Source organism: Argentina silus (assembly GCF_951799395.1).
Source record: "Argentina silus genome assembly, chromosome: 17".
In the NCBI taxonomy this organism is placed as follows: Eukaryota; Metazoa; Chordata; class Actinopteri; order Argentiniformes; family Argentinidae; genus Argentina; species Argentina silus.
This window is the reverse complement of record NC_139671.1, coordinates 3,514,041-3,531,612: the sequence shown is the minus strand read 5'-3', so window position 1 is coordinate 3,531,612 and position 17,572 is coordinate 3,514,041.

The following is a 17,572-nucleotide window of genomic DNA, read 5'->3' as shown; positions in this document are numbered from 1 at the left end:
AGTGAGGAGCTTCCTGCCGCTCTCACTCAGGTTCATGATGGGCGGCAGGCGGGGGCTGCGGCGGTAGGGGAAGTACTCCACGTCAGGAGGCGGGGCCATAGGGCTGTCTACGTGGAAAGATCTAAAATCATCATCAGCAATAAATGGTACCACAATGGTGGTTTGAGCATCATCGTCTGCTGTGTTGTAGGGCCCTGGGGACATAGGAGGCTGGCTACTCTCGGAGAGCCTGTCGTGAGGCTCATCCTCTCTCCAGCAGGCTCGGGTCTGTGGGGGTAAAACACACAAACAAATTAGACTTAGTCATACCAGTCTTGAGCTATTGTATCTGTCTGTCCTGTCTTTATCCATTTGAAACATACTGTTGTTTTTTTGGTACATCATTTGCATTTCTTGCCCTTTACAGCATCTTTATCTTTCCACTCTATTCATAATAACTTTTAATTTAGAGATTTAAACTTACAAAGCACTGGGCAGCTTTCTCCCTCTTGGCAATCAGGACCTTGTCCCTGGCCAGCTTCTCCATGGCCATTGTGTCCCAGGCTTTGGCAATCCTCCCCACCATCTCTTCTCGGAGCCTCTTGCAGGCCAAATCCAACTCCTGCAGCTCGCTCTGCCTCTCCTCCACGTTGATCACCTCCACCTCCTTCACCCGCTTCCTCCTGAAGAGCTTCTCCCGCAGGCCTCTCAGACAGCCGTCCGCCTTGCCTGGGTCGCTCTCCTCCTGGCGGTCCTCGGCATGGCAGCTCCAGTCGTTGTTGTCCAGGCCTTTGCTCAGTCTCTCCAGGTACAGCTCCATGTCGCGCTGCAGCGCGACCATTCCCAATTGGATGACCTGCAGGGTCTCCTGCTTGGCTGCGGTCCACATGACCTCCCTGTCCTGCAGCTCCTTGCAGGGCTGATCCATGAAGGGGATCAGCTCCACCTCGCCCGAGGTCTTACTTGCGGCAAGCAGATTAAAAGCTGGGATCTGGGTGGTGGAAATAAAGGATTAAGTAAGTAATTAAGAGGTGTGAAGAAAAAAATGTGAAGATTGTAAAATAGGCAATATACTGTAACAGTGAAAATGAAAGACTAAAATGAAAGATACCCTTGGTTCATCCGGAAGGACTATGACGTCTTCATCTGGGAGGCCGTCGTCATCGGATTTCAAAGACTGTACAAGAGAGGTCCAGTTTCGGTCATCATCCATACATTCTCCATAGTCAGAAGTTACATCGGACATTACACAAAGAATGAAGGGATGGGAACAAATCTGCTTACCCGCAATTCAGATTCAGTGCCAGAGGACAAGGAGTGAGCATCATCCTCAGCCTCATCACTCTCTGTCGCCTGACTCTGCCTCCCTTTCTCATGTTCAACCTGAAGAAGGGGAGAGACATTACTCTCAAAAAGTTACAGCAGACAGAGAAACATGGAGTTTAGCAGTTAACTTAAACAGTACATCTCAATGGTCTGTTATGGCTTCCTCTCTTCGTCCCCTAGATGCCCTGTGTGAAAGAACTGTTCGGATATGAAAGCAGAATCCACCATATTAGTTTTTATCAGGGCCGTGCACAGACATTTTGGGGGGCAGGTGCTCAAGCAAAAAAACAACCCATAACAAACAAATGATAGGCCTAAATAATAGAAAAGCGGGTGACAAATCACTAAACTACCAAAACTATGCAAGACGTAACTTACCTGCTTCAGAAATTAACTGCATATTTATAAGTTGTCCTGCATGACGCAGAGAACGTCGTTTTAATGATAATTACACTAGCTTTGCTCGCGAGTACCGAGGCTAGTAATGACGAAATTACAGCGTGAAGGTGGCAAATCCTACGGACCTACTTCATAGTTTTTTTTAACGGATATATAACATAAAAAGTAAGTGAGTGTTGTTTAATCGTGGTTAAACAACTTAAACTTAAACACTTTAGTAGAATGAGATGCACCCTCTTAGTAGGGTCTTTCAGTGGCAGGGTCTGACCTGGGTAGGAGTCTCCGGATTGGCTGTTTTGTTGACCCCGTCCCCAGATGACTTCGTCGTGTCACGCAGACAGAAAGGGTAGGGGGTGTCTGTGTTTTCAATGTTCTCCTTAATGGCAGTCTGTGAAGCAATAGAAAATAGCTGCTTCAGAACTGCGGTCACTGCACCTACTATTAAAGTTATTGAATTTCCTAAATTAATTTACCAGCCGTCTCTGGACCCTTGTGTGGGGCCGCCGCTCACAATCCAGAAGATTCCGTGGGCCAGTATGAAGCTGTAAATAGAGCACTCAATGTAATGTGTGGAGATACTGTTAACATTTAAGAATATTGCATTTTCTGTAGCTTGTCATTTCGATACATTTGACATAACCCAATCGCATACTTCAATTATAAGTTAATTGAGGAAACACAGAATGATAGAAACATGACAAGCAGACTTACAAGGTAAGGGCGAGGTTTCAAAACCCTTCTGCGTATTTCGGCACCATCAACACGGTCCATTTCTTCGGAGAAACAGCACAGTGGAGACAAATTCATATGAATGTCTCCTACATCCTCGTCTGTAGATATACATCTACATATATACATCAGATATACAGCTGGAAAAGTGACAAAAATGACGTCACTGTCACTGATTGTGACGTTGTTGATGATGACCTCACCCTAAGAAGTTGTTGTGACCTGAATATTCAATACAATATTAAAACGTTATTTTCCCCGTGAGCTAACTTGTTGTCCTCCACGATGAAATCGGGGAGAGGAGTATGGATCGGTCTCTGTCCTTTCATATGTCACAAAATTCTGAAAAAGTCCCACACTTTATCTCTGACACCACTGGGACAATTTTTACGAAATGTTGGTGAATGATGCGTCTTTCCATACAGGTGCGGCCTTTACAAAATGACACTGATTGGCCCAATTTTTACGAAACTTGGGTGAATGATTCGTCTTGCCATAGAGATTGTTATAAGTTTTGAGGTCACTACAAGCTCCGGTAACTTTTCAGTCACCAATTCACCAATCCGGTCACCAATTCACACAAGGAGGGGCGCTACATCATTCGTGGGGGACAACATGTTTACTGTTTACACTTGTTCACACTTGTAGCGCCAAGAAATTAAAAGAGATGTCATTTAACGAGGGCAAGTTTATATTCTCTGCGGACAGTGAAGTGCAATTCTGACTACACAGCTTTGAAATCCTAAATAAAACGTCCCATGAATTCTCTTTCTGAATAATCGCGAATAATCAAAATGTATCCTCTCAAACACAGTATTTTACTCCAGCAATGCATTATTATTATAATGGGGCAATCTTATGCCCAAATTCATGTCAAAAGTCACGTGATAGGAGTGCCTTTATGTTCCTGTAATGTTACTGCTCTGTCAAGAATGGATAGACCCTCCTACTTTAACTTCCTTAATGAAAGAAGCAGTGGAGAAACACATATTTGATACGATCCACATATTTGATATTCCATTCCATGCATTACAATGAGCCCATCCTTCTTTAAGAATGTTTGGAGAGGACTGTTTCTAACATGGCATATTCATGGATATTACTAGTAGTAGTTTATTTAAAGGGACCACGTGCAATTTAAAACATACATTTCAGACAGTGAAATATGACGTTTGCATCAGAGTTAGCTAAACAAAGACTAATTTGCATCCGCAGTCCCTAACTAAACATAGCTAAATACACATACACATTGTGAGGTTGTATGGCGTAGGACCCAGGCGCAGAGAAGAGACCAGGCAAGTGAATGCAGTTCAAAGGCAAATGGACCACATTACTCAGATTCCACAAGATACAAAGAAGAAATAAAATGCAAGAACACTACAGAATACAAATGCAGGGATCAACCTAGAGGATTCCAAGCCAAGACAAAGGAAACAACACAAAACAAACTTCTTAAAGGGAAGGGTCCTAATTAGCAATTGGCAACACCTGTGAGCCAATAGTCTCTGGGGGCGATCTATGCCGCTCTCTGGTGGCCAGATGAAACCATGACACACAACACTCATACAGGATATAACAGATTGAAACAAATACAGGGGACATACAATACAACAAACAATAGAATAAATACAGGACACATCATAATACATAAAACACATTGAGACTTGAGTGCATTAAGAAATAGTCGATGTGTGTCGGGTTAATGCGCCTTGATCTGTGCTTTGACCTCCATGGAGAAGGATTTAAAGTCGCCAGTGCTTCTTTAGGTAGAGGGGAGGGAATTCAATTTCCTGACGCCTGAGGTGGAGAATGCTGACTGCCAAAAGATGTTTTTTCTTTTAGGAATGACACAGTCTCCTCTTGTGGAGGTCCGGATGACTGCTGTTTTGTTCAGAGTTAAAAATCTTTTTTTCAATCATCAGCTGATATAGGCTCTCCGAGGTCATCGTGTGCCTTAACAGGAAAGGCATCCTCAATATGAGAGGCAAGAAGAGCTTTAAAACATTGAGGTTAGTTTCCTCGTATCACAATCCAGCATACATTTTTCTCAAAAGGTGAAACAGAGAAACCATTAAGTGCCTGAGGGTAGACTGCCTGCTGTTGGATGATTGGCTGTCACATTTGTTTGTCTGTTCTTATTGCCCGACCTTCCGCCTGTTTGAAATTGTCATAAGAAAACAACAACTTGATAAGAGTTTCCATATCCAACGTATTTCACTTCTTACAATAACAACAATAAATGAACTTGTACACAGACAAGTTGAACAGATGAATTGTCAACATGACTATAGCGGCGGTTCCCTCCTGCAGCTCCATGACGGATGCTTTATGTCACTGGCCCTGGACTTTGTCACTCAGCTGTTTTGGGTGGGGGAGATAAGGCTAGCCTCATATAATGGCTGTGCCCTCCGAACGCGCATCTCATTGTGCTGTCCGCCTGACCGCTCCACTGGCCCGCACCGCTATGGGGTGGCTTTTGATTGCCGTGGCAACATGCGCGCTTGCCTCCTGCTCTGTCAAAGGTAAGTGCTGGAACAGGCAGGAGAATGGACGGCCCAGTCCCTGTGCATATTTCTCACACACACACACACACACACACACATACACACACAAACACGCACACGACGCACACACACCATGTCAGCTGCGTTGGCTTCATTGTTGGATGAGTAGTTTCTCTGAAAGAGGGGCCTGGTTTGGACAGGTCCATGCTTGTTTAGATAATGGGGGAACAGGTCACAAAGAAGTTTAGGTTTTGGTTTGAAACATCAGATGTAACGGTTTAGCAGTCTGCAACAATGTTAATGAAGACCCAGGGACGCTTGATATAGATGAAGAAGCTGTTTTCGAAAACTCATCATATGCCCGTCACACTATATGGGGGATCAACAGAAAATGACTCTTTCCACAGAATGTGACTTCAGTTGCTCTTAACCTTGATATATGTAAGCACTGGGAGGAAATACACCTGTTTTAAGGGGTTAACCTTCGTCTCAGGTAATGAATGGTGGTGGGAGTATGAAGAGGGGCTACGTCACTACAGCAAAGAGGCTCTCAATAAGGTACTGTGTCTATCACCTTTGACCCCTTTAACATATGGTACCTTGATGACAGTGCACTCAAATGTAGGGGCTCTGTGAAAAATGCCATTGTTGACATAGTTGAAGTGGAGTGAGTCCACATTCATGTCAATAATAGCTTTTTGATGGCACTTCATAAGCTACTGTATGTTAGTCTTTGATTATTGATAGAAGCTGATTATATGCATTGCTTTCTAGTTTTAAAATGGCTTATACAGTACGCAAATAGGGCACCTATGCAAAATATGTGTCTATTTTTAGTATAACCTACTTGACCTGAATTGATAAATAACCATCATTGCTGTTATAGATATGGAATGAAACAGATAACTCTGTAAGTCAGTCATGTACATACGTGCATCTAAACATTGGCTGACTCCCAATTTATTTTGCAGTAAATTACAGCTGACTAAGTATCTGAAGTCATGTGCTCCATGGTTCCTTCGATCACAAGATATGGTTGTCACGTTGTAGGTCACCTTGGTACACACAAATATGTCTGATTACCTCTATCTCTCTACATTAAAACTATATGTCCAACTAATTCCCTCACCCTGTTTCTCTCTTTCTTTCTCTCTCTCTCTCTCTCTCTCTCTCTTTCTCTCTCTTTCTCTCTCTCTCTCTCTCTCAATTCAATTCAATTCAATTGGCTTTATTGGCTGGAACAAACAATTGTTTACATTACCAAAGCATCAAAAGCAATCATAAGATAAAGAGGTAAGAACAATCAGAAAGTAAAGACGAATATTAAAACGTTAATCTCTCTCTCTCTCTCTCTCTCTCTCGCTCTCTCTCTCTCTCTCTTTCTCTCTTTCTTCAGGAGTTTCCAGAGAAAACTAGACCTGAGAATTTTAAACATCCTTCTTTCCAATGCCCTGACATGAGTCCGTCACCCTCCATCCCCACCTCAGGTGAGATCCAGATTGAGGAAGAGATGAGGACATTTTTCCGGTGTCAATCTGATGTTAGTGTTTTGACGGATTGAAAAATGTCTCTGTGGGAAAGCCTAGTAAGTGCATGTACAACAAAACATTGTTTTGTTACTGTTCAAACAGTAGTAGTTTAACTTCTGAAAAATGTAGGTTACCTTGGTTTAAAAAAAATGGATATTTCTCTCAATATCTGTCCGCCACTGTCTCCCCCTCTCCCATCTCTCTCTCTTCTCTTTCTCTTCACTCTCTCTTCACTCTCTTTGCAGTTGAGATGGTGAAAGCAGCAGACATCAAAGTCATCGCCGCCCTGGGGGACTCTCTGACAGTGAGTGTTATGCTTGTCCTTGTCTTGAGTCATCGGGAGCATATGTCATTATGTGTGGGAGGCAACACGTCTGACTTGTTGAGAGACTATACTTGTCTCATCCCAGCTGACACCAGTCAATATGAAACCAGGCAACCACATCTACTGTAGGACTTTGAACATTGTTACACAATGTCATTATTGGACAAATGTCTTCCTTTTTACGTTGGCCTGTCTGATCTCTCTGTTGTTATCTGTCAAGAGGATTGATTGCTGTGTTGCAAATAATTGGAGGTGATATATAACATGACCTTGACCTTGACCATGACCATGACCTTGATCTCAACGCTCCGTAACACTGCAATATACTGTTCATAAACAAGCAGTCCATTGTTTCATTGTATTCAGGCACCGCAAAAACAAACAATTTTATTTTCCCAAATTCAATCAATTGCAGATACAGCATGGCACTCTTGATTTATTCAGAATGTTTACCGTACACTGTACTAACTAGGAAAGTTAAGCTCCTATACGTGTAGTGGGAGTGATTTCAACCGTCCTAAATGTTTAAGGGAAATTGACGTGACGTGTTATTTCGTATTTTTTTGTCCAAAGACAATATTTCAATGTTAGATGATAAATAAATATTTTTTAGGTCACATGTTTACATGCACTCCTCTTTTTGGCAACATTCACAACACAACTATAAATGATGAACGTCAATTGTATAGTCCAACAGTGTGACAGGGGTTTTGGAAACACTTTAGTATGGGGAACACTTACAGTATTGGCAATGCTTTCTTATTCTCATGTTATTACAAATCAGTGCCTAATGTGTGTTCACTAAAACAAGATGTTACCCAAAATGTTATCATTGCCAATTGTCAGTGGATAATATCGGCGCAAAACCCCACCTGTCTCTAAAGTACAGTGTGAAATCTTCTGATTGAACCAAAAATTTGCTGACATTGATTAAATAGGGACGGTTGTTACACAAACGGTATTGTGTTTGAATTCCTGTATGGGCTGTCTTTAACCTTCCTTTTCAGACTGGCATCGGCGCCAATGCCACCAATGTTCTTGGGATCCCCATTGAGTTCAGGCATGTGTCATGGAGGTAACAACCTATTCCAATCCTGGACTTACTTTGTTTTGCATGTCTCAGTGAAGTCGGTCAGATTATAGATACAGTGTCCTCCATAAATATTGGAATGAGGAAGTATTTTCAAAAGCGTCTTCTTTTAGCTCTATACTCCGACAGTTTGGATTTGAAATCAAACAATTACTACGGGATCAAAAAGAGATTCTCAGCTTTAATTCATTGTTTTTTTCTCCAAGATTTAGAAAGTACCACATTTGTTAAACATACTCTCCCTATTTCAGGGCTCCAAACTGTTTGGAATAGAGTACAGAGCTAAAAGAAGAAAACAAATGCTTCCTCTTTCCAATACTTATGGAGGGCACTGTATCTGTGTGAAATCTACAATAGACAGACAGTCTGCTTGATATGTCTTTAGGTAGAATATGACAAACAATAAGCAAGCAGGCAACAAAAAAAAGATGTTGATTGACTGAAGAACATAAAACTATGATGATAGATGACATCTTGATAAATTCATAATTTAGTCTGTAAAAGATCTGTCCACAGTGAATGATCACTTTCTGGTTTTCTAGAGTTTTATTTGATAGATGTACTGATGTTTTACTGTGAATTCAGTTTTGCAATGGTATATTCCCAGCAGTTGTCAGTCTAATAACCAGTCAATGATCTTCCTTAGCTCATGCACTATTGACAGTGATTCAATTGTTTTTGAACATGAATGTATCAATATCATGTGGAAAATATCTTGTATATTTCAGCATTGGGGGCTATGGGTCTTTCCAAGATGTCATTACATTGGCAAGTAAGTGCGTTTAGAATCCAATAGCCCCTCAAACATTACCATTTCCCTCCCTCTACCTCAAACATTACCATCTCCCTCCCTCTACCTCAAACATTACCACCTCCCTCCTTCTACCTCAAACATTACCACCTCCCTCCCTCTACCTCAAACATTGAATACAAAGACAACCCTCAGCCTACATTTTAATTCACATTTTGATCATTCAGCAGATCACTTTTATTTGAAATGACTAACAACAAGTGCAAGTCAAATTCATCCAGTAGTTCCTGTGTGATGTGTGTGAGCCCGCTGCGTCGTGTGCCGTTTCAGACATCATCAGGCTCTTCAATCCCACTGTGATTGGTGCCGCCCCAAGCAAGACGGTTCACGGCACCTCTGCCCCTATAAGCGAAACAGGATTCAACCTGGCCGTAACCGGACACAACACCTTGTAAGAAATAATACTCAACATGTTCAGGGTAATCCAGATTCTATTGAATAAAATGGGTTGATACACTCACTGTTTTTATTCATAGTATTGCAAAAGAAAAATGTCATTGATAAAGCTTGACCTCCTAAATGTTGTGAAATGTGTTTCACATTGATTGTGCCAGTTGGTGCTTTTGCTGAGGTGATATGATATTGTAATGTGGTTCTCTGGTCTCTCTGTAGTAATCTTCCTGGCCAGACCAGGCACCTCATTGACACACTAAGGAACTATGAGGTAAGCCTGCGTTATGTTACAAACTTATGGAATAAAAGCCTGCTTTGTTCCCTGGTTACTCCAATTCAGGTAGCAAAGTACTGTTGTGAGGTTGTATGGTGTAGGACCCAAGCACAGAGAGGAGACCAGACGAGCGAACACAATTCAAAGGCAAATAGGCTACTTTACTCAGATAATCCACAGGAAACAAAGAAAACACTAGAGAAATAACTAAACGCAGGAACACTAGAAAACACAAACACAGGGATCTCAAAAGAAACAACCGAGAGGATTCCAAGCCAAGACAAAGGAAACGACAGAAAACACATTTCTTAAAGGGAAGGGTCTTAATTAACGATTGGCAACACCTGTGAGCCTGTCTCTGGGGTGATCTCTGCCGCCCTCTGGTGGCCAGACGGAACGGTGACAACTGTAACCATATCCTCTTTCACCTCCGTCTTACCTCAGGGTCTGAATTTTGACGAGGACTGGAAGCTGTTGACCATTCTCATAGGCATGAATGACATATGTGATTACTGCAAGGATAAGGTCTGTATAACACCAGCTCTTCCTTTTACCATTGTCATTTTGTTTGTACATCTTTTCGTCTAATTTCTAACACCACCCTTTTCATTCCTATTAAAACAAATGTAGTGAAAACATCTCAAATGCATTGTGCTACCGGATGCCTTATTGATATTGAAGTTAAGTGGGTATTGTGAGTTTTCTCTAATGACAGGTGGGATGTCATATCCAGTGACACAGGGATCAGAGAAGAACTACTCTCAAAATGCCCTTATTACGTCTATACAGTATTCAGCATGAGTTTATACTTATAGTTTATATAGTTAGTATAGTTTATACTACTGCTCACATCCATATGCTGTATACAGATATATCTGACTCTGTCTATGCTTACACTGAGTCATTATGGTATGTATGTTACGTCATCTTATGTTTGTACCATATAGGAGATGAAAAGTGCTGTGTTGGAGCCTTCTTCTTTCTCTCTCCCAGGCTCTGTTCTCAGTGGACAACTTCATTCACTACATGAGTGTCTCCTTGGAGATGCTAATGAATGAGGTAAAACAAAGCAAAGATAAGTCTTAATAAAGATCATTCTTGAAGCTAAGTCCATGGCTTCCATCTCCATATCAATACACCTGACAGTTCCATTCATATTTAATCTTGTGTGTACTGATTGTTTTTTTCGTTCTCAATGAATGCGACATTTCTAGGTTCTGTCTCCCTTCTAAAAGAGATTTACTTAAAGGTACACTTTATAGATTTTTTACATCATATTCATTATCTCCAGCAGCATACCAGTGTCTACATATGTGAAAACAGCGATTTTCTAGGTTCTGTATTCAAAAACAAACAAACAAACAAACCCCCTATGATATTATTATATATGTTATTGGGGGTAAAAAAAGAATTACAGCCCCAAACCCACTCCACTGGAAAGTTGATGAAAATCAATTGAATAAATAATCACTTAATCAATTGAATAAATAATAATTACATAGGGGGTAATTTACGTAGGTCCTTTTCTCATATCTCTTTGACTACAGAACATAGAAAATCCATACACTGGTATGGTGCTACAGATAATGAGTATATGGTAAAAAAAAATCTTTAAATGGGAATAACTTGGATAAAACAAAATATGAGGCATGGTCCAGTACAGTGCATGAGTGTCATTGGCTGTTTTCATTGTCAGTGTTTCTCCATGTTGCGGTCAAGGTTCCTCGTATGATTGTCAATGTGGCCCAGATCCTCCCCATGGAGACCCTCAGGGAGGTCCAGAAGCCCACCCCGGGCTGCCTGCTCCAGCGGTGAGTCAACTCCGCCTCTGCCTCCTGGACCTAAACTATAACCTTCACCTCTGCCTCATGGACCGAAACTATAACCTTTACCTCTGCCTCATGGACCGAAACTATAACCTTTACCTCTGCCTCATGGACAGAAACTATAACCTTTACCTCTGCCTCATGGACAGAAACTATAACCTTTACCTCTGCCTCATGGACAGAAACTATAACCTCCACCTCTGCCTCATGGACAGAAACTATAACCCTTCCTTCCTTCTATACTTGAAGGCTTCACTGATCACCCGAACTGGTGACGGATTGGAAAAGGTGACTTCCATGTATACTTCCCTTTAATTCCTATCAGATCCTTCTCTATGTCACTCTAGACCCTCATTGTTTCAGGTCTTTCTGTTCCTGCCTGATAAAACCAGTGGCCAGTTCCCCTGAACTGAGAGAGCTGCTGGAGGTCAACTTAGAGTTCCAGGTGAGTTTCTCCTTCTTCACAGGAAAATACATATTATTTTCCTTGCTAAAAATAAAATGTTGTGTGAATGCCTAACCTAATGGAGGTTTGAAATATGACGTTTGGTGTGCTTTCTGACTCCAGAGAAGACTGGAGCAGCTCCTGTACAGCGATCGTTTCTTCAGAGAAGACTTTTCTGTCGTTCTCCAACCCTTCCTGAAACAGGCCGACCCGCCTCGCCTTCCGGTAACATCTCTCGTCTTTTATTGTTTTATTGTGGTTGTATATCTGCTTCAGTTATCACAATAGTATGCGTGTATTAATTTAATTATTCATGTAAGATGTTATATAGTAATGATGACATATTTACAGAGACACTGGGTCAATTTCCTTTAGTGCCGTTTGACCTTGATACCAAATTGCTAAATATTGTGGCGAGGGAAAAAAAACTAGAGGTGTGAGTCATTTTCTGTAGCTGTTGTTCCGTTTTTGTCACTCCGAAACAGAACGGGAAGATTGACATGACCTTCTTTACCCACGACTGCTTCCACTTCACCATTAAGGGCCACGAGGAGCTAGCCAAGGGGTTGTGGAACAATATGGTGAGTGTTCACCAACAGGATGTGAAAGCAGACTAGCAGGGATCATATGAATTCCTAGAGAAGTAGCCTAAACATTGTTACGATGACCATGTGCAGTATCTCTATATACTGTACAGTGCTCTGTGTAAGTAAGGAGAGGAGACCAGCTGTTTTAAACTGTGCAGTTTTTCACATTGTCTTTGTTTATGGGATGATGCGGAAAGCATTACGGTGAGAGCAAGGTTGGCAGCCAAATATTATTATTTTTATTTGGCAGCGTTATCATGTCAGTGTTACAGCGCTGTGTGCTTTTTTGCGTGTCCCCAGTGAAGTTCTACTTTACCAGCGAATAGCGAATAGTGAATAGTGAATAGTGAATAGTGACCCTTTTTATTCCCACAGTTTCAGCCTGAGGGAGGAAAGTTCATGGTGCAGAGTTTCTCCGACCCTGTTGATCTAATTTGCCCATCCATGGTAAGACATGTGCCAGTGTCCTTTGTGATACAATTGCAGTATACGATGACATGCAGTTGGAGTCAGGAGATCTTTTCCTGATCACATTACCTGACCAGAAAAAAACCGTGTAGGCTACAGTATCCTAGTCATACGATGTACCCTAATGAGGAGCCTGGGTTTTTTCCTGGTCAGGTCTCAAGGTCAAGAAACCCTCCTGGCCCTAATCATAGTGACTGTCACAACGTATGTGTTTTGTGTGCAGCATCACCCCTACATCTACACCCGCCCCGGGGCTGCTGAGACAGGCCGCTCCACCATGCCTGGAGTCTCCAAGTCGGCTGCTCCGATTCAGGCAACCATTTTCCTGCCCCTCCTGGTCCAGGCAGGCCTCCTGTCCTCAGGAACCACTGCATGCGCCTTTCTCTAGCACTGCACAAAGCATTTACACGAGCAGTTGCAGTTATAATGACTTTTAATTGGGTTTTTGCAGTTGCCTCTATTGCCTGCATTGTCATACGCTGAACATTGAGGTCACATTGAAACTTGTGCCGACATTGGCCTTTGGTCTGACATGACGACCGAGAGACCGGTTGGTGGCGTCCAGAGCACACAGCTTGTTTGCTGGATGACCTCATGTTAAAAAACATATTCTGGGAGATGGGATTCAAAGGACTGTCAATAAGGACAGAGGGTGCTTTCCCCCCTGTTCTGTAGAGCACAGCATGTTCATCATCCGTCTCATTGTGAACCACTTTTGCAATGACAATCCACACAAAACAAAAGGGCCAGGTGAAGGCTAAATTTAGTTCATTTCATGTTGCTTTGATGAGTTTGCTCAGATGCCAGTTGTGGTGGCCATCTCTGGTTCGGTTCCTGTGTTGGAGAGTTGAATGTATTAAGAGTACAATGGGGTGGTTTGAGAAGCATGCTTGAAGGTGAACAAACAGGTAATGTACATAAGAGCACTCAGAACAATAGGTTTTGCCATGGGTAACATGAGAAGTGCTTTTTGCTTCTGTACAGAAAGACAGCCACAGCTTTTGACATTGTACACAACCGAGTGAATTCCTGGTATCTTTCCTATTTGAATCTTGCATAATACTCAATGCTAATAAGCATATTCACAAATTCATGGAGAAATCGTGTCATGCTTGGAATATGTAGGCCTACCTGTTAAAAAAAACAATTAAACCGTTTGATAATCAACTCACAGAAAGTGTCTGTAGTTTCTGTAGTTTCCACCTTTTCAAATGTTGTACTAAACCTCATCTTTGGGTTTAAAGGTTCTTGCATACTTACACTGTTGACGATTTCCTGCATCACTCTTTCTTTTTTTTTGGTTGGCCCTTTGTAGCATTTTTGGCCATCAGGGTATGTTTATCAGTGAATAAGCTAAGACAATGATTTTATTATCCCCTTTGGGAAATGTTTTCGCTGCATTGTGTAACATTAATATACATTACACAGAGAATCACAGGACAGACAATGACACAACATATGTGCAATCAATGTAAAGTGCAGTGCATATTAAGTTTCCTGTTCCTATTAAAGTCAGGGACCCTACAAAGACAAGGGTATTAACTATTATCCATGCACTCAGGTGGACTCAGTTCAACTTATTGAGTAACTTGTTGAAGAAATGTTTGCATTTGAGATCATTTTAAGAGAGCCACAGCAAAAGGTGTGTAGACTTTTGTAAACAGGTCTCCTCTGTTTTTCATGTTTAATAAATGAATGAAAATGTGTGGAATTTGTCTTTCACTTTGAAAAGTGTCCAGTAGGCTGTGTAGATCAGTGGTAATAGTTGAATGTATTTTCATTCCAGGCTCTGAGGCAACAAAAGGTGTTTTGAAAGGGGTAAGGTATCTTTTTGTAGCCTACAGTATGTAAACTGTAGTTTATGATCCGACAGCACATCAAAGTACTTAGTACATAATATTCTTATCTTGATGACTTATTGCTTTCATTCTATACCTCTCAAAATGCAAACAGAACGTTTGGCAATTGAAAGAGGGCAAACACCAGGCCCCTGCTAACGCAATACTGCCGTCATTGTTTCTGCAAAAGCACTCTGACTGGGATCTTTAAGCGTGGTGAAATGGGCAATTCAAGCTAGCAAACACTATCAGTCTACATTGCTTTTAATTTAATTCTACCTTTCTTTGTAGTGAAAGCACTAGGCGCAGCAGAGCAACACATTTACATTTCCTGACATTAAACATGCAATTAACTGATCGTTTTTTAAGTAAACACATTGTTGGAAAATATACTCCCACTTGTCTATAAATCTTTCTAGTGTCCAGCTCTGAAAAGCAATGTGTCTAGGAGGTAAAACACCATATTCAAGATGGATAATGGTTCTAAAATCCAAAGATGATCTTAAAATGATTTTTTCATTCAGTTTTTACATGATTGATAAATGTATTATTACACTTTGGTTGCCATATTGAATTTGGGGCAAATTCCAGGGTGACCCAGTGTCTTAATGGAAAGTGTAGGTATCATCTCTAAAGATAAACAGACAGAGAAAACATTACCAAATAAAATAAATAAATAGGGACCTGCCTAAGAAAGACCCTAAATTAGCATGTTTAAAATGTCCCAAAAAATCTCAGAGAAGACTCAATTACTTCATTTACTGAAACGATTTGTGCATGATTTCAGTCATGCTAATTTAGGGTCCATTAACTTCCATTGTTTTTTGGTAAAACATGTTGTTAGTGGTTAGTGGCAGTGCCCAGATAAAGAGAATGAAAGTGTGGATTGAAAACTGTCCTTGTCCATACTGTAAACTTCCAGGGTCAGTAAAAGATAAGATGAGTCTATGTAAGGCTTGTTTCTTCTAATCATCACAATAGACTTTAATGATGGAAATAGATGGATAGAATACAGCACAATGGGATGATAAAACTGTAAATCTGATAATTAGTATGTTGGGTTTTGTTACCAGTATGAGTGATACTGTAGTTCTTTCATTGCATAATAATTGAGGTTTTAGGCACCATTCATTTTCTTAACACTAATTTGACGTCACGTTGTATCATATATACACAAAAGTTGTATCATATATACAATAGTTCACTTTTTGTGAATGATGGAGACAAATATTTGCCAAACAAACTCCACATGTCATTATTGTCTGAATCACACTGGGTTATGTAATGGAAAGAATCCCTTTTAATTTGTCCCCCATTCAAGCCAAATGTCAACAAAAATGACTTGGTCAAACACAGTCATGGCAATGATATTTCAGTTATCTGTAACCTGGCAACTCATCCAGGTAACAATTTAACCTTTACTTAACCAGACAGGTACATTAAGAACACATTCTTATTATGGCCAGGAAAGTGACGAGTGTGGCTGTAAGTACAAATCATAAGTAAAGTCACAAAGCGAGACAGACATCACCACAAAGGACAGAAGCACACAGCAAATACACAATGTTTACCGAAGAGGAACATTGTGTTTGAAATGCACAGGTTTTGGTCTCAAAGAGAGATTGAAGAGAATCAGATCTCATCTTGTTAAAAAACCATTTACATTTGTAGAGCAGCAGCTGACCAGGAGCGGCCAATGCAGTGGAACATCAAAGCGTGACACACAGTGCCAGCATGAAGGCCAAGAACAGACTATTCACCTAACTTGAATACTTCACATGGAAAAGTATGCAGGAAATACATATAAATACTCTGTGACAAGCGTGCAATAATATGAGTAGTGCTCTGTGAAATGAGTCAGGTCTTGAAGCTACAGTGTCGTACATTTCCACTGAGATGTCCACTGGTAGACATTTGTTAATTTGTATCTAAAGTGGGGTGCTCAGTGGCGTAGCACACTAAGGCGCATACCATGTCATCGCAAGGTCCCTGGTTCGATTCCGGCCATCGACATATCCTGCATGTCATCCCTCCTCTCATAGACAAATGTAAGACATTTGGTTACTTTATCTGTTCTATTTCCCATTCAGAATCCATAGAAGTGATCTTTGAGATGAATTCATGCCTTCCCCTTTTCATTATCGTCTCATTGCTGTCATTGCCTTTGTGTACTGCACCTACCCTGGTACAAGTCTTTCACAGGATCCTGTAATGAGAAACAAGATCCAGTTCAGAAATGAACATTTCCCCTTCCATGCAGAATCCTGAACAGAAACTATTAAGGTCTCAGGGTAGACGCAGCATAAACCGGCTAAAGGCAGTCAAACGATAGAAATATACATAGTATATTTAGTGTCTCTGCAGAAATCCTGGTATATATTTGGTGTATATATGGTATACAGTATAGATACAGTACAGATCAGTGATCAGAACACAGTTGTTTTGAACTTCCATATTCCATAATCTGATCTGGGTGACTTCATTGTTGTCGTCCAACATTACACCTGATTCCAATGACCAACTAGAGTTTCCATTCTATACTGTCAATGTTATTATTTTTTAAAAGAGTGGTTACATTTTTCCAGACCCATTTCTCAGCTGTTTACCCCAAAAAAGTAGCGGGGTGACCACTTTATGTTGTTTGGATCCCAGATTGGCCCTTTAAGGTTAACTGTCTGTATTAAATATCTCAGAAGAGATATCAGTAAAAGCAAGGCCTCAGTGGACTTGAGAAATTACAATTGCGAGCAGGCCTATGGTATCGTATGGAAGATATAATATAGACAGTATTAAATGAGTGTGTTCCAGTGCTGGGCTGGACCAAGACTGGACCCCAGGACAGGCTGAGTAACACCTCAGGAGAGATGAATAACCTGGGAGGTTAAGGCTGTAGAACACTGCTCTGGGAGGTTAAGGCTGTTGAACAGTGCTCTGGAGGTCAAGGCTGTAGAACAGTGCTCTGGGAGGTTAAGGCTGTAGAACACTGCTCTGGGAGGTTAAGGCTGTAGAACAGTGCTCTGGAGGTTATGGCTGTAGAACAGTGCTCTGG